We start from the raw sequence: 19,264 nt of genomic DNA, 5'->3' as shown, positions 1-19,264 counted from the left end.
GTGTACTGCAAATAGGTACTAATAAAGATTTATAAAATAAAACAGTTTTATAGACTAGATACATAGAAATGTGCAAAAAGGAAAAGCATTTTAGAGTGCATAGATCCCACGCATATGAATGACAGTGAAACACAGAATATGTGGAGTGACGCATCCTGCTGCTTTCTCTACCTGCCTGCTTTCCTGCCACTCCTTCCTCACATGCTCCTCACCCCAAAGCAAAGAGGTGTCTGATCTACTTACTTATATTGCAAGATGCTACAAGGTCACTCTTATTAGTGGACAGAGTCCCTGTGCACTGTGGAGCCTCCCTGGCCCTGCAACCTCTCTGTTCTGCTCCATGTTGCAGCGTAGGGAGCTGAATTAATGAGTGCTTGGTCTCTGGCATCTCCCTCTTGCACTTATCTCTTCCACCAGGTTGTGAAAATAGATGGAGCTACAGCTGTCCCCTTGGGATGAAACTCTTCTGCCATATCTGTAGGTCAGTGCAGCCTCCTTAACATAGTTTCATGGGAACAGTAACCGCTGAATATTAGATGTGTCCCAGCAACCCAGCTATTAGGAAAGATCATTCTGAACCAGAAGTCTGCACCCACTTGATTCTCATCATTCATGTCCATAATTTTTAGGATTCTCTGAGACAGAGTGATAGCTAAAAGGACAGGATGGAGGCATCTTGACTAGAATACCAGTGATTTTTAAGAGTAACATATTATAGAGTTGAATAGTGTCCTTCTAAGTGAAGTGTCCAAATCCTAACTCCCAGTACCTGTGAATGTGACCTTATTTTGATAGAGGATCTTTACAGATGTCAGTAGTGAAGCTTTTCGAGATGAAATCATCCTAGATGGTGGGCCCTACATTCCCTAACTGTTGTCAGGGTAAGAATAGGGGAGGGTGCACCAAAACATAGAGGAGAAGGCTGTGTGATGATAGGTATATATAGAGAGATGCAGTTACCAACCAAGGACCCTGAGGATTTGTGGGAGCCATTAGAAGCTAGCGATAAGATGGAAAGGAATCTTCCCAGAGCATTCAGAGGCATGTTAACAATTTTATCTCCAAAGTCTAGCCTCCAAAACTCTGAGAGAATACATTTCTATCGTTCAGCAAGTGTTGATGTATTTTACTACGGTTTCCCTAAGAAACAAATGCAGTTTATTAGGTATAAAGTTATAGCAAGTTTAATATTTAGTAGATAACTTTTCTTGCTAGCATAACATAATGAAGTAGAGTTAACAAAGTACACAACGAAGTAAAGGTTAAAAAAAGTGTTATTATTTAATAACGATAAAATTATGAAAGCTTCAAAGTGTTATTATTTTATAGCAATAAAATTATAAAAGCTTTTTTATGTTTAGGTATGAGGAACTGGTTAATAATTTATGTGACATTATCTATTGAAATGTATTTCACAGCTATTATAAAGTGTAATTATTAAAACTGTTTAACAATATGTAAAAGAATATATTTATGCTATAATGTTAGATAAAATAAATAATACAAATTTGTTTCAGATATGTATATTTCTGTCTGCATATGTACAAAGCCTGGGAGAAAATGTGTACAGAAAAATGAGAACAATATATGATAAAACAGCGTATAATTTTAAAAAATTTTATGATTGCTATAAAGATGTTTTCATCATATAATTTTAGTTAAAATTCTAGGAATCTTTTCTTAGGAATAAGAAACAGTTCTAGAACAATGGTGTACGAAAACAAAATATGTCCAGTCTTGACAAGCGTTTTATGTAACTAATTTCTAAATTAACAGGGAAAAATGATTTTGTAAAGCAAAACTATGCTCAAAGATCAAATGCCTGTGGTTTACTTTATTTTTAACACACACACACATACACGCAGACACACACACAGCATATTTTTCTGCTGCCTTCTACCTGAATCTCCTGGCCAACACCCAACCTCACCCCAACTGATACCGTCAGGCCTAGGAAGAGTTCCTTTCTTCATGCCTCTGGACCTTGGTGCTCCTGTCAGATGAAGGTATCACACACTTGATGCCTGTTAAACCAGGGTTGTGTGCTAGACCATTTTCTGGTGCTAATGACACAGTACCACAAACTGCACAAGTTATAAGCACAGGAAATTTACTTTGCCTCATGGTTCTGGTTCATGTTCAAGGGTCTGCATCAGGTGATGAAATCCAGACAAGTTTAAAAAACCTAGATGTTTATGTGAAGTTTTCAGATATTTGAATGTCCAAGGACAAAATAGAACATGCCCAAGTGAATATTCACTTCATGGTGCAGCAGATATAACCTCAGAGCAGAGTCAATAGTTGGAATTACAGAGACAAGACTGGTGTGGTAACATGAGACTACATTTAAAAGAGCAAGGAATGTCTCCTTCCAGAGTTTGGATCTCTGGGTAGTTGGGGGCATCTCAGAGTTTTTCAGGAAGAAGGGGCAGAAACAGATCTGTTGCTGGTGACATGAAATGTATAGAGAAAAACCAGGTGGAAGATCTAGACAGCGTTGAAATATTCAGGTGAGAGATGACAGGAGATAACACATGGACAATGGATACTGGGAGGTGGGTGACCTGGGACAGGAGAAAACTTTAGGGGGCAGTGTGCAAAGGACTTGGCAAGTAATAGAGAGAGGGAAGAAGCAGTAAGTTGGCTTTCAGCTTGTATCCTAGGTAACCGAGTGAAGGGCATCATACAATTTGCAGGAGGATAGAGGGTTTAGAACTAGAGCCTGCCTTGTCCATACCCTCCCATGACATTCTCTCCTCTGCCCACTTTCCAGTCCACTTAGGAGACAAGCTGCCTGTCCCTTCCTAAGCTCTCTCTTACTCACTTCCTTTTACACCATTACCATTTTTAAGCCTCCATTCCATCACTCCCAAAGCTCATCCCTTTGTTTTTCCTTCCTGCTATCTTTGCCCTGCTCCATTTCTTTTACCAAATTATCCTTTCAAGGAGCTCCTCTCCTCTGTGTGCCTTCCCTCCTACAGGCAGCCCACCCACTTACCTGCCTCCCACAGATGAGGCTTTTAAAGCTAATTATCTAGGTTTTTTGCTCAAGCTCAGAATCCCCATGCACTTAAAGAAATTAGACCAGGTGACTTTGGCCCATTTTTAGTGACTGCAATTTGTAGGCTGTGGCATCCATTGTCACAGCAGCAGCCGGAGAACAGATCTCAACTCCAGAGCCTCAGAGCCTGTGGATTTGTAAAATTTGCAATTAGTTAACAGAGGGTTTGCTTCAGCGATAAAGTCATAGTCTGTGATGTATGGGGAGCTGCCCTTCCAGCCTTCCCTGGTGATGAATAAGAAATGTCAAAACAGGAGTGTAAATGTGCATGGAGGGAGAAAAAAAGAGGAGGCAAACAGGAGTTTGTCTGCAGAACCACTTTACCTGCCCACTTCGGTGCCCAGAACCCTGCTTGCTCTTCTTTCCTTTCAGCACACCAGACAGTGCCATCCTCTATCTCCAAATGAAGGCCTGGGCCCTGTGTGTCCCCTCTGCCCTTTGGAGGACTCAGGATCTGAAGGAAGGGAGAAAGTGATTTCTTAACAATTCAGGGTCATGCTCAGATCTCAGGGACCCAGTACTTGAAACCGCGCAATTCTTAACCTCTGAGAACAGAGCTTTTTGTCACTTCTGGAGGAGCGATGCATACTACAAGAGGCTCATCCATAACACAGAACGGGTCAGTGGTAGGAAAAAACTATGACAACGTAAAGAATGAGATATATGACCTCTAAATCCTTATATTAACTAAATGAGCTAGACGTTCTGGAAAACAGAGCTATATGGCAAAAAATCAAATATAGTAAGAGGATTTGAGTACCGGAAGGAGGTCCATGCTGGAGAAGCACAAGGAAGTTCCCAGGAGCAAAGTAATGTCTTAATTATGGTGATGGCTGTATGATTACATATATTTTATCATTGCACATAGGAATGAGCACTTTAAAAGGGTAGATATTGCTATGCAATTTAAATAACCCAAGAAAACTCCAACAACCGAAGCTGGGGAATGATGCCCTCATTCATGCTCCTAACCACAATCACCAGTTTCCTTGCAACAGGGCTTTGCAGTTCAGCTGAACCTTGCTAAACTTCAGAGTTCCTGGTCCCTTTGGGCTCGGCTCCCTTCTAAGTGACTTTGAGCAAGTTACTCAGTCTAAGTTTGAACTTATTCCTCTGTAAAATTATGATAATAATAGCACCCGCCTCACAGACTTATTGAAAGAATTAACCCAGTGCCTTGGGTATTATAAGTTTTTAATAGATGCTCTGAGGTATTATTATTGGCAAGCAGCCTTATCTCCACTGACTGACTGTATTCTTACAAGAACCGTACAAGGCTGGAAATCTGACTTTTGCCAATTAAGTTTCTTGGGAGAATATTAATTGAAATTCAGGGAAATATCGTGCCTTGCCCAAGGGCATACTTCTTAGAAGTGGCAGTTCCTGTCAATATCAAACCTCACAGGTATTTCTTTCCATCACAGCCTCAAGCTTTGAAGAAGCTTGTACATTTGCTTTGAGCTCAATATTCCACAGAGTCTTTCACACCAAAGTAGAAACACAAATGTGGTGGGTAGATAGCACGCATGGTGAAGGAAACCTGCAATCTTTACTTGGGTCTCGGGAAATCTGGTCTTGCAACCTGGCCTTGGTAAGACTCTCTGGAATCCTGGACACATGACTTGCCATTTTGAGTGTCAAAATCCTTTTCAGAAACAGGGCATTATTCCTATTTTATACTTGGAAAGGTTTGCAGTGGGAATTAAGTATGCAGCAACTAGAAAAGGCTACAGGAAGTACAAGGTGTCGATGGGCCCCTACAAGGTATGCAGCTAATAAGGAAAGAGACATACTAAAAATTGCTTTCTATTGTGACTTGACTCATTCTGCTACATTCACAGATCAGCTTCCATGGGTCCCACCGAAGGCTAAGGAATACCCACACCATCTGAAGGGAAGGGACTTCTGTTCTGCAGTGGCTTTTGCTGTTTTTTGCCAAGACCTGAGCTCTGCAAATATTCCCAGGCTCATCTGTCCCCGTGTCCATCACCTCTGTCCCATGTCCCTTTAGGATAGAAATCATATCATCTTCATCCTTGTACTTCTGGGCCTGGCAGAGGCAGTATTTGAGCTGAGCAGAGAAAGGATTTGCTCTGTTTGAAAAGCAAGGTTTATTATTTAATTGTGCTGCCCTTGTTCTCTGCTGTTGACTCCCCAAGGAAAGTGCCTACTGATCTTTCAGAATTCATTAAGTGTCAGCATGGGACACCTCCAGGATTTCCCCTGGCCTCTGTGCTTACCCCAGTCCAAGATAGCACCTCCCATCCTGTTTCAGTCTTCTCTATTCATGGATCCATTTTCCTTATAGAACTAGAAGCTCTTTCAGAGCAGGGAGCTCATCAAATTCATCTGTTTTACTAATATTCAAAACAGACTAGTTTAGGGCACATGCCCAGAAAGGTCTTGCCTCCTGATTGACTGGCTAAATAAATAATTAAATTATTTTTGTCTGCTACAGAGTGGTCCTCACTTCCAAGCACTGCTTCTTCCCAACAGTGCTTCCTCCTTCTTGATGAATTCTCCACAGTTCTTGACAGTTGTTCCATCAATTGTTGGTGGCGATCTCATGGATCAAGCTGAGAAAGGAGCCAGTGGACCTGGAGAAAGTGGGGGCTGCTGGCTATATGAGACAGGTTGTGAATATCCTTTTATAAATTCTTGGGGAAACATCCTCAAAATAGTGGAGAACATCCCAGTCTGTGGATGACTCTACCCCTGCTGATACAAATAGTCTAAGACTTCCCACCAAAGCAACTCCAACACTCATCTTCCATCTTCCACTCTATTCTCTATATGGTAGCTGGAGAGAAATGTTAAATATTTGATTATGTTAATTCCTCAAGGTATTAGTAATCTCTTAACAAAACAAATAAAAATAATTTAATCAAACCTCAGTGATGAAAAAAGGCCACCTTGTAAAAGGACTTAGAAAAAAGACTGTATCTTAGGAATTGGGTACCAAAATACATTTGTATGATTTGGGAGTCTGGCTTTCATTGATTTAAAGCAGCCTTCAAAGGTGAGGGCCTCTCTGAGCAAGCAACTTTGTGCCCTGTCAGAATAGGACTGGCAGACAGACTGAGGCAGGGACTTGAAGCAAGTCTTATGAAGTCATCTGTTTTGGATCAATGATCTGTTTCCCCAGATTAGCAGATGTTGTATCAGGTAAATTGATCTTCAGAGATCTAATAAGCAGCCAGTAGATTCACTTATTGATTTATATGGTCTTATCTTTCTCAGGCAATGTTTTTCTGAAACAACCAATTCGTGAAGACACAAATGGCTTCAATTCTGAGTCACAACAGTGATACTGTGTTTGATAGAAGTGGTCATGGTCCTCAGTGTCATAAATCGTCACCCCATATCTTCTGAAAACCAAACCAAAACTTACTGTCTCTATAATAAAGACCCAAATCTGTACATATTAGAATTCTCTCCATGGGCTTACCTCTCCAGACTCTTTCTGCACCTTTTCCTCTGTTCTGTGACTTCTATTGGCTTCTTTTAGTTCCCTCAATGTACCATGAGCCACAAGGTATTTGCAGGACTCTCCCTGAAAGTAAACAATATTACATTTTCTCTGCACATGCATGCATGTGTATGTGCACATGTGTATACACACAGACACACACACACACACACACAATGCTTTATGAAATAAAAACTGTAATTATCCCCAAGTTAGTGATACAAAACTGAAGCATGTAGAGGTTAAATAACTTGTCCGTTAGTAAAGCCCCATGGTGAAGGAATGGATGCACTAGAATTCACACACTTAACTATTACACTGATTTAGAACCAACACACTTACCTATTACACTGTCCCAAATCTTACGTAACCAGACATAAAATCCCATCTCTGTGGTTAATTTGTTATTTTTCTCTCTGTGTCCCGGACTCAAGGCTCACACTGTGGATTAAGATTACAGGGAATACTACTCAGCAGCTGTTGAAATGGACGTAGTGACTTCTTATGGGTCAGGTGATGGAGTGTTATGGCAAAAATTCGGGCTGCATTCCACAAGAGACCAAAGAGAACAGACAAAGTTTTAATTTAGACCGCTCACCTCTCATCCCAACTTGCAAGTCAGGGAAGTGGGCATAGACCTGCCTTTGTTCCCAGCTTATATACATTTTTGGTTTCCATGGTAACAGATTGGCATGTTGTAGCCCTGGCCACATGTTATTTTCCTTGTGCCATCTAACCAGGTCAGGCTCCGGTCATGAGCCCAACCACAATGATATATACTTTCCGTACTCTGTTCTATATGTCCCCCTTTAGATAACCATACATTTCCTTTATGGTTACAATGTTTATCTAGGGCCAGGGAAGGGATGAAACAACCCAGGCAGGGTCATAGGTGGTTATCTGGGCCCTGGTGTTCTTTGTCTTTGGAGAAGCATTCCAGGGCTAAGTCAGGACTGCAAAGTTAACTCTTTACAACCCTCTGGGATGTTTCTCAAGACACATTTTGAGGCTTGCATTAAGACTAGAATTATTCTATCTTAAAATGATATGCTAAGAGTCATTGTCCCCTGCAGGAGGTACAGGAAATAAAGGAGTGGTGCATTGTTTGCAGATTTTTAACACAAAAATAAAACCGATTGAAAATTGGTATAGTTTTTCTTGTCACTACGGTCTGGCAAAACTAAATGAAGATGGTGGTAAAATATTCCTCCACATTGAGGTAAATGGCTGCCACTGGCCCTCACCCCTGGGTAGACCACTTCGTGCAAGCTGCAGGGATCATTCCTAGTATAGATTTCACCTAAGACCTAGGAGAGGCCCTAGCAATTTGTTCACAAGATCCAACTTTTTCCACACAATTTGAGAAGTAACATATTTCAGTCAGAATCAGTTAAGATTACTATCTAGTTCTACTTCAACTCCACCACTGTCATCCTTCCCATCATGTAGAATAAGCAGTTGGAGGAGACAAGGACATGTCTGAGGTCAAGTGAAGGTAAGTAGAGGTCAGGATCCATTCTGTTGGTGTGCTGGGTTTAGATTTCCTTTTTGTAGTCATGTCTATTTATTATTATCAGTAATTTCCTTAGTATAGTAGTTTCCAGAATATTGACTTTAATGTCCTGTGGCACCCAGTGTGAGAAGTGTGTGGCTCACAAGATTTGAAATGTACAGAACCAGATGTTAGTTTATGGAAAATTCTTCTGAATGACTCAGCTCACTTATTAAAAAGCAAAACAATTTCTTTCTCAGTGAGTTCATTATTGGTGTACAGTAACTCTAATGATTTTTTGTGTTGATTTTTTATCTTGCTATATTGCTGAATTTAGTTATTCTAGATGTGCTTTAGTGAACTATAGAGAGCATTGTGTCATCTGAAAATAATCATAATTAGATTTCTACCTCTTTTATACATCTTACTTTTGTTTCTTTCTTGCCTGATTTCTCTGGCTTTTGTTTCAAGTTCTATATTGAACAGAAATGATACTGGATATCCTTCTCTTTTCCTTTAGAGGAAAAGCTTTCAGATTTTCCCCATTTAATATGATATTGGTCATTTGTTTGTCATGAATGGCTTTTATTAAATTCAAGTAAGGTTTTTCTATATCTATTTTTCCAGGGATTTTTAAAAAAATCATGAATAGGTGTTGGGTTTTGTCAAAAGCTTTTTCTGTATCTACTGATATGCTCATGTGGTTTTTGACCTTGCTTCTGTTTACGTGATGTATTGTACTATTTTTTTTTTCATTTTTTTATTTTATGGAAAAAGATAAAATTTCATAACAAAATAATAGGATAATAACAATAATTAATACATTGCATGTTGTTATCTTTAGAGTAGTTGCCCATACAAAATATGGGCATAAAAATTTCTCCAATCAATAGTAAGACAGACCTTCCTTTTTAATGATCTAAGAGACACTAATATAACTGACTCACATTTTTCCCTACTGTCCTTTCCCTTTCACCCATCCTAGTTCCTTTTTTCCTTTTGAACAACTTTTTCCCGTTTCACATCATCTACTGTATATTTTAGACCATATTTACACTTTCAAATTCTCACACAAGGGTAACAATATGAGGTTTACACATGTGAGTCTATGGTGTCAAGTTCCATCCATTTATTTATAAAAGCCTCAAATTCATCCTTTTTCACGACCAAGTAGCACTCCATTGTAAAAAAAAAATGCCACATCATTTTAATCCATTCTCAGTTGATGGGAATTTGAGATGTTTCCAAGATCTAGTTATTATGAATTATGCTGCTATAAACATGGGTGCACAGATATTGCTGTGGTATGATGTTTTTAATTCTTCTATGAAGATACCCAGAAAGGGAATATCCGGGTCAAATGAAACCTCCAATCCTAGTTTTTTTGAGGAAATTCTGCACTGATTTCCACAGTGGTTACACCATTCTATACTCCCACCAAAAGTGGAGAAGTATTCCTTTTCCCCCAGAGTCCTGGTCACTTCTCATCCCAACTTGCAAGTCAGGGAAGTGGGCATTTGTTATTCTTATATCTTCTTGATTCAGCTTTGGTAATCCATACACATCTAGGAATCTGTCCATTTCTTCTATGTTTTCCATCCTATGAGAGGAAGTGTTTTCAAAGTGGGTATTGAAGATCTAAATTTTCACAGGATCTGCAGTGGTTTCATCCTTTTCCTTCCTCAATACATGAATTTGAGTCTTTCCTTTTTTTGATAAGATTGCCTACAGGTTTATCAATTTTATTTATTCTTTCAAAGAACCTGCTCTTCAATTCCTTAATTCTTTATATTGTTTTCTTAGTCTCATTGTAATAACTATTAATTTTGTACCTTTAATCATAGAAGAAAAATCTGCAATTATATAACAGGACCAATTTTAAATTGGGAGTTTGTATGCCCTGTTTCCCCTTAGTGGAGTGGTTTTACCCTGTGGTGGGGAAATTTAAGAAAGATAGTGAATAAAAAAAGGTAACTGAAAAGAAAGTAGAAGCTAGGCTGGAGGACAAAGGATGATCGTGAAAGCTCTGGAAAAGTAGAGAAGAGGGCAGAAAAGAAAGGATGAAGGGGTAAGCAAGGGAGTATCTGAACTTAGTCTCTGGGTTTGGGGATGGGATTCATTTTCTGTGGCTGGAGTTCTCCTCAGCCATTTAGAAAGGAGAAAAAAAGAGAAAAGAGAAAAAAGAGAGAGAGAAAAGGAGAAGCCCCACCTGTCTGATTCTGTTCTGTGTGTTTTTGTTCCCAAGCACAGTACTGGTTCACCTAACTTACCAACTGCTGTCTCATATTGTTGCTGCTGCTTCTGACAATTTCATGATGCTGGTTCTGCCTGTCCATCCTGTGCACCTGGCTGGGTGCCCTACAGTGTTGCTGTCATTCCCACCAGTCTCTGTGTCTTCCTGCACAGCTCACCTGGATCCCAGCAGTAAGGAAGGAAGGGGCTGGTCTCTGGGCCTCTGCATTTATTGATTGGTGTAGATTAAACCATTCTTGCACCCCTGAGATGAAACCTACTTGGCTATGATGTATGATCCTTCTGATGATTTCATTCATTCTACGTGCCAATATTTTATTGAGGAGTTTTGCATCTATGTTCATTAAGGAGATTGACCTGTAATTTTCTTTTTTAGTTGGGTCTTTGTCTAGTTGGTGAACTAGAAAGATCCTGGTTTCCAGAAATTAGTTTTAGAAGTACTCCTTCCCTTTCAATTTCATTAAAGTTTGAGGAATAATAGTGATATAATGTCCTTAAAATCTTACAGAATTCAGCAGTGAATCTATCAAGTCCTGGGCTTTTCTTAATTGGTAGGGTTTTTCTTTTATATTACTGCCTCAATTTCATTGCTCATTACTGAATTGTTCAGAATTTTTATGTCTTTTTTGTTGATCTTTTAGTGATTCATGTGAGTCTAGGAATCTGTACACTTCTTCAAGATTTTCCAGTTTGTTGAAATATAAATTTTCATTGTAGGTACTATCTTCTGTGTTTTGATGATGTCAGTTGCAATTTTGCCTTTTCTATTTCCAGTTGTACTGATGTGCATTCAAAAGCAGATGGACCTTCTTTCCTTTGGAACTACTTGATTCCATCACCATTTCCAGCTCCACGAGCTGGTTCCTGTCCTGTTTGGAAGACATCACTCTGATTGAAGAAGATACAAACAAATCCTTTTGCTGGGCTGAACTGCAAGCTGTTTGGGCTTGTTTATTTGGGCTTTTACTGGCACATGGGCAGTAGCTGATGGCTTTCCCATCTGGTCGGGCAAAAGAGCAATGAAAACTGGCCTAGCAAAGGGAAATCACTTTGGGAATTTGAATGGGGAAATTGAATTAAAGTGTGTCAGTGATTGTCAGAAAGCCCCCATTCCAGAATTGAAAGATGGCCTTTACTGACAAGTGGAATTCCAGTGTGCTTACTTGAGGTGGCTGCCCACCTGGGTCTGGGAGATGAGCTCATGCATGAGTGAGGGGTGCAGTGCAGAGATGGGCTGAATTCTACCATATTCCCCTTGCATCCTCAGAGGCACAAAATATGAATGAGAACAGGAGAGACAGAGGCAGCAGACAGCTGTGAAGCAGACTCCCAGGGGAAGGCCTGGCGTATTCCGACAAATGAATTCAGTGGACCAGTGCCTGTAGCCCTAGTGGACATTAAAGAGCTAAAATCAGTCCACACAGAAACAGACGTGTACTGTGGATTGGTCTTTGCTTATCCAGAAGCAGATGCAAATACTCAAAGTATTAAAAGAGAGCTAGGACCAAAGATATTGTACCAATTTAGAGCCTGAGTTGCTTTTCTTCTGAAGAAGGAACACACTTTCATCATCCGAGTAACTGATTTGAGAGATAACTGGAACAGGTGATTAAAACACTGGTTATTTAAAATGAGGGCTGGGGCCTACACTGGCCCAAGGGACACACTGCTACATTTTTGCAAGCGTGTGTTCGTTCCGTACATGTCATTCACAGTGACTTACTTGTTTACTCTAGGTAAATATTTATTCCATCCTAATATTGTACTTATATTTTTATATACAATATAGAAGTCCCTCTGCCAATTTGGAAGAAGACCCTACAAATCTGAATTCATCCCAGTTGGGTAGAGTTACTCCATATTTATTTCCAATTTTTGCTAGTGATTTTCAGGGCAGTGTCAGTAATATGTTCTGGACAAAAGCACCTCTTAAATTAATCTCATGATAATGGACATTCACTGAACATTGAAAATGTACCTGCACATGTAATATTTATCTATACTGTATCAGGTAATTTTCACTATAGCTCCTTGACAGATGAAATCATATCATTAGACCCATTTTAGAGGTGATAAACTGTCTATGCTCACATTGATTGGGAGTGCTGCTGATATTAACAGATAGTCTAGCTTTATAAGTTCTGCTTCTTATTACATTCTTTTGTCCAAGAAGATATACTGAGCCCTGGAATTTCTCTCACTCTGTGTGTATGTGTGTGTGTGTGTGTGTGTGTGTGCACACGCACGTGTGTGCGTGTGTATGTGTTGAACCCAGGACCTCCACACTGAGCTACATCCCAGATCTTTTTACTTTTTATTTTGGGATAGAATCTCTTTAAGTTGCTATGCTGCTTAGTGTAAACTCGAACCTGTGATTCTCCTATCTTAGTCTCCCGGAGTAATGAGATTATACACCCAACTCATCTGCTTTTTACAAGAGATGCTGAGGAAGTCTAGAAAGAGAAATAAGTGACCCAAGACCCATACTGTGGGAGTAGAACCAGTATGTAGATGGTGTGCTTGTGCCAAGCGCTCTTTCTGCAACAGGTCCAGCCGCTTCCAGGGGTCATGTTAAGCCATGACACCTTCTCCTACCCTTTCCTAATGCCATTCTGACCTCAGCCTTTTCCCAGCCCACATCTTCTTCATGAGAGCAGACTTCCCATCTCCTGAACCCCTGCAGACCTTCCATTTGGCCCATCCGCCACTCAGGAGACCCCTGACAAATTTGTCAGGAACCCTAGGACATTTGTCCTGTTTTAAAAACTTGTACTATAGAGAAATTACCCTCATTTGCTGTATTGTGGCATGAGTTTGTTGTTGTTTAGTTTGTTTTCCCTGAAGAGGTAAAATAAAAGCCTTTCTCATCCAGCTAATTTCCCTGGCAAGAGGACAGCAAGCAGAGGGGTTCTTTTCTGGGCGATCTTTCCCAGTGTGGTCTTTGGAATGGGATTTCAGAATTTGGAGGTAGGAATGAAAACACTGCCTCATTAAAACTTGTGTGCCTTTTTGATTCATTAATCACCTCACTCTGATACTCCCTGATCAGTCTGTTCATTGCTATTAATCACCAGATCGTGGGAGGGAGCTGCCGGCTGTTGTCACTTTCCTTTTAACCCCTCATCTGCCCACGCCCAGAGCCTGGAATAGAACCTGGGCACAGAGGGTGAAGGCTTTTTGCAAGAGAGCAGTGGGTGGTTTGTCCTGTGGGCTTTGAATGCCAAGCATTTTTGCCTGTTTAAGGGTGTGGGCTTTTGCCTAATTAAAGCTATGTGATAGTCACCTATCTCTATGTATCTGTAAGACAAATCATCTCATGTGACAAGCATGGCATTACCTCCTCTGAGTACATTTCTCCCCACTTTACATAGAGGAAACATGTGCCATACCCAGAGTTACATCTTGATACAGGCTGAGTCAGGATTGAGGGCAAGGGTGTTGCACCCGGAAACCCTGCCCAACCGAGGAAGCCATGGTCGCTCTGCTACCCACTTTCTATTCTTCAATAGGCTACTGGGTAGGCTGGGGAGAGTGTGGGCTTTAATGTGAGCCAGGGATGAATTTAAAATGACATTCTGTCACTTTTGGGGCCTAAGTTTACTCGTGTACAAAATGAAGACCATAATGTATTTCACAGGAGGGCTTGAGGCCACACAGGAAGTGGGGGAAGTGCCTTGGGTAATACCTAGCCTTTCTTCCCCTGGAGGTAGAATAGGCATTCTTCTCCTAGAGAAAAAGATCTAACACACTTCTTCAGACTAGGCAACCACATTCTAATGTTTAAACACTTTCTCCAATTCCTTTGAAGACCCTAAGTTTCAATATAACACACACAGTGCACATCAGGCCCCAGGGCCTTCACACAAACCCTGCTTCCACAGGGAATGCTTTGCACTCAATTTGCATTCCCCAGCATCTGGCAAGCTGTAGTTCTTTCTCTGCACCTATATCAACTCGACTCTGCCTGGAAGTCCTTTCAGATTCCACTAATCAGATTTAGTTGCTTTCTCAGACTCAGAGGAAAGAAAGCCAATTAATGCAATGCCCGCCAAAGTCAACACCTGGGCCAGCCTATCTGCCCCTCACAGAAACTTCTCTAATTAACTGCCCTGCAGTAATGAGTCTGAATGTTCTTGGATCAATAGGAACTAATGAGATGTCAGAAAGTGGGTCTGCAAAAAGGAGTTATCTGTAAGTTTGCTCTCTTTTCCCACAATCAAACTTTCCCCAGACTTTGAAACCACCAAACTATTTTGCTGTAATTACTTAGTAAGATTTGTGAAGTTTTCTACACAAATTCCTTCTGGGAATTGAATTTGAAAATACTTAGATTTCAAAAGCTAAAAAACTTCTATTTATTCATCAGATTACTAACCAATTCATTTGTTTATTGGACAAATATTCTCATTTTTGTGCCAACAATGCAGAGTCAAAGTTACCTGACAACCTCATATATACTTTAAAAGTCACAGAAAGGAGTCACTGTCTTATCTGATGCTGTTTCATGATTCAGCTCATGATCTTATGATGTTATAGTAGTTGGGGTGAGATATCACAGAAGTGGTATTACTTTCTAAGTCACTTGGAATGCTTTCTTCCCTGTGTTGTTATGCCACTGACTCAATAGTAGGTTAGACTGATTATTTTATTTAACACTGAGTTTTAGGAATTGATTTTAAATTTAATTTTGCTATATCATTATGTAAAATATATCTGTGTTTCCTAAGTGAAAACTACAAAGTATAGTCAGAGAAGAGTCTAGTTAGCATCCCTATATCTCTAACTTGTTTACTTTCTTCCCCTTTAGGGAAACACTTTAAAACTGTGGTTAATTGTTCCATTGTTTTTTAAAAATATAAATAAAAATGGATATTATATGTTTGTTGTATTGATCTGTTTTTCCATATCTATAATAAAATGCCTGAGACTAAGTACTTCTTAAAAAAAAGAGATTTACCTAGCACAGTTTTGGAGGCTGAATGTTCAAGACTGAGTGGCCCCACTCTTTTGACCTCTGTAAGGACCCCTTTGGCTATATCACAGTGTGACAAATGTCATCACAGTGGGGACTTGTGCAAAAGAGAGAGATCACATGGAGAGAGAGAAAACTAGAGACTCATTTGCAACAATTTGCTCTAATGAGAATTAACTGTGGTCCGATGAAAGCCACATTAATCTCTGACAATGACATCAATCCAATAACCTAACCACCTCCCACTAGGTTCCTCCTCTTAAAGATTCTAATATCTCCTACCATTGCCATACTGAAGACCAACATTTTTTATTTTAAGATAATGGAAAGAAAACATATTAACAAACACACAGACATAAACAAAACAATACAAAAAAATAAAATCAATACAGATTTTCAAACAAGGTGATAGGAAATTAATAAGGGTTATTGTATTAAGACCAACCTTTTAACACATGAACCTTTGGGGGACAAACTATATTGAAAGCATGTCATCTATCTATCTGTTTATTAATCCATCTATCTATCTATCTATCTATCTATCCATGTATCCATCTATCCATCCATCTGTTTCTTCACATGGCTCCTTTCTGAGATGAAGGATAGTACACTCTACACATTGTCTACTTGCATTTTACACACAGCAGAGTGCCCTGCAGAACTCCTCATGAGTGTCTACACAGAGATCCCTCTCAATTTTTTTTCTAGATATGCTAGACCTTGTTGGTGACCGTGTTCTTATTTTTCAGCCATCTTCTAGTTAATGAGTGTCTGAAGGGTTTCTTGTCCTTTAATACATTTTTATTCTTTGATTTATTTTAATTGTATTTGTTACATATTTCTTCTTTTAAAACTTTATTTTGTTTAGGTGCATCTGTTGCAAATAGACTTGAACTCAATTGTATCCACCAATAAGGAAAATCTTATTCTTGGAATATACAAGCCCATTTATAATTATTGGTGTGATTAATGTGTTTGGTTCCACTTTGTCATAGTTTACATGTCACACATCACTTAAAGATGGGGATACTTTCTGAGAAACGTGTCATCAGGTGATGATTTTGTCAGTGAGTATGCTCATATAAATTAAAATGGTTCTGACATGATGAAGTGATATAATCTCATAGATCACTGTAATATAAATTACCGATCAGTGACCAAAGCATTGTAATGAAACATAACTATATGTAAAAATCATATACATATGTGTATATTTTATATGCATTATTAATAGTTTTATATATGTAACATTTATTTTGATTTGAAGGGATATCATGTGTTTGTTCCTCAAATCTGCCCCCTCTCCACCCTGCCATTCAAAATCTGGTACAGGACAACAGTGTAGTAATGGTTGTGAAACACCATGGTAAGTATAATAATGAAGGGGGAGATAGAATGTGGTAGCAGCCCAGGGGAATGGGATCAAATTAGTCTTAGAGTTTAGGAGAAAGCTTCAAGGATAAGACTTTAGGTGGTACAGGTGCTTCAAGGATGCAGTAGAGGAAAGAGAAATCTGCAAAGTCAGAGACATGGGATATGAGAAGCTTTACAAAGATTGTGTAATCCAGACTTGAAAAGGATTGACTGGATTTGAAGCTAGTAGCTGTGAAGTGCGAAGATTCTTGATCAGTGCCTGTCCATGGGCCTTCTGTTGACCTCCATGCATGGTGTGGCTACTGAAGTGGGAAAGTAAATGTGTTCACTGCCTCTATTACCTGTATATGGTGCAATAATAAATAATCCCCAAATATAACAGCTTTAAACAAGAATTGGTATTATTTCATGATTCTTGTGGATCTAGAATGTGGTCTTAGTATCACTGGACTCCTCTTGCTCAAGATTTTGCATGAGACCTTAGAGCTGAGTTGCTGGCTGGGACAGTGGTTCTCCTATCACTATGTAATTAGAGCTCAGGTCTTCATTTCCAAGCTCACTCACATGGCTGTTGACATCTTCAGCTTTTCTCTTTACAGTCTTCAAGTTCCTTGGAGGATTACTCACAATGTGAGTTGCTTCTTCCAGCACCAATAATCTAAGAAAGCAAGAGCATGTACGTGTATGCACAAGATGGAGGAAGAGGCAGTTTTTTTTTATAACCTAATCTTATATGTGATATCTCATTGCTTCAAGTGTACTCTACTAGTTAGAAGAAAGTCCATGCTGTAGTTGAGATTCAAGGCAAGGTAATTACATGAAAGCCTGAATAGCAGGAGACAGATAGCCTTTGGGATCTTATTAGAGATTTGCCTACGATCCTTTGTGTTAACATTACAGTCTCAAAATGGTACAGCTCTAAACAAACTGGAGAATTAACTGTATTTCAGTGTTCACAATTGAATTTCCTTCAAATGCAAGGATGACCTTGGTACGCTATTCTTTTACTTTTCTCCTTTCTTGCTTTCTATTTTAGTCTTTTTCCATTTTTTGTTTTTGCACAATCTCCCTTCACATTAAATAGATGAAACCTAAATTTCCATCAGCTGAGGAACCATTTCATTCTGAAACAGAACACTTCCACGGGGCTGGCAATGATCTGATATACTTCTCCTTTCTTGTCCTGTTGGTCCTTCATTGGAGGGAATCAGGGAAAGGATGACTCGGAAATAGCAGGGACTCAGTGGCTAGTCTTGCTCTTGTCATTCCACAGCCAGCACATACAAAACTCTATGGGGTCAATGGTGTGTGTCTTTTACAGATGAGGGGACTGGGAGTTACTTGACTAAAGTTATACACCTGGCTAAGTTGCTGCTTTGAATAGGACTCAAAAGAAAGGAAGCTCTAAATCCACCGTGATGATCATTTATTTCTGCCACATATTTAATTTATTTCTTTGTTTAATGCTGTTGCTTGATGTTTGTCTCCAAACAATTTTTTAAAATGTGTATTCAAAAGAAATCCTTCTTTCAATTAAAAAAGTTCTAATTCTTATTCACAGCTGAGCAGGTAGTCTACCTCCAAGTTTTCTACAAAACATTGTTAAAGAGGACAGAAAATCTGATCTATGCCTTAACTATAATCCTTGTCTGATGAAATTGATATCATTTCTCTAAAGCGGACCAACATAGGGATTTAGCAGGCTCATTGAGAGTCTCAACATATTTTAGTGGAGAGCAGAATATTGACAGATTCAAAGTACATTTATGAGAGATTTCTCTTAAAAACTACATTTTTGAGTACTTGATGGAAATTTTGTCTGATAACATGTATTCACTGGTTAAAGCATTCTATTTTGAGGTATTCTGTATGCTAAGTAGAAATTTAAAATATGTTTCATTTTACTGCCTTTTGCTTTTGGGGATATTGAGAATTTCAGTTCCTGAGTGCTTACTATGTAATAGTATCTCTGCTAAGTACTACACAAATACCATCTTCTTAGAACCAACAAGTAAAATGGTAGGTAGACAATATTATCCCCATTAGAAATTAAGGAAATTAGAGCTTGGCTTGTAAGAAAACTGGTCAAGTTTACACAGTGAGTAAGTGATACTACCAGGATTGAAATGCAGCTATGTCTGACTAACGCTGGGCACTCAGCTGAGGTACAGTGTCCAAATCACTGAACTGGAGCATAAAGGGAGCCTTTGATTCACTCAAAGGGGGCAGCATCTCATCAACCCTCTCATCATGGAGTTCCGCCCCACAGTCCAGCCCTTCGCTGTTTTCTCCCTTTAGACTGATGCACCTCCCTCCCTAGGGCCACTAACTGTGGCAGGTCATAGAGCACGGGGTTAGGACGATGAGTACTACCTTTGACATGTAGCATCTGTGTGTGACTTCAGGCCATTTATGTTGAGCTTTATTTTCGTACTGTGGAAAATAATGATAAGAACATCTATCTTATGTAGGCTTTGGAGGATTAAATGAAATAATATATATGAAAAGAAAGCATAGTTACTTGCATGTGGTAAGGGATTAACAAATAAGAAGTATAGCACTATCTATCCATCTATCATTTATATATCGATCCTATCTCTATCTTCTCTATATCTATCCATTTATGTCACACTTACCAGGGAA

This window comes from Chinchilla lanigera, unplaced genomic scaffold (assembly GCF_000276665.1).
Source record: "Chinchilla lanigera isolate Chin_1 unplaced genomic scaffold, ChiLan1.0 scaffold00007, whole genome shotgun sequence".
NCBI classification, from domain to species: Eukaryota; Metazoa; Chordata; class Mammalia; order Rodentia; family Chinchillidae; genus Chinchilla; species Chinchilla lanigera.
This window is presented reverse-complemented; position numbering follows the sequence as displayed.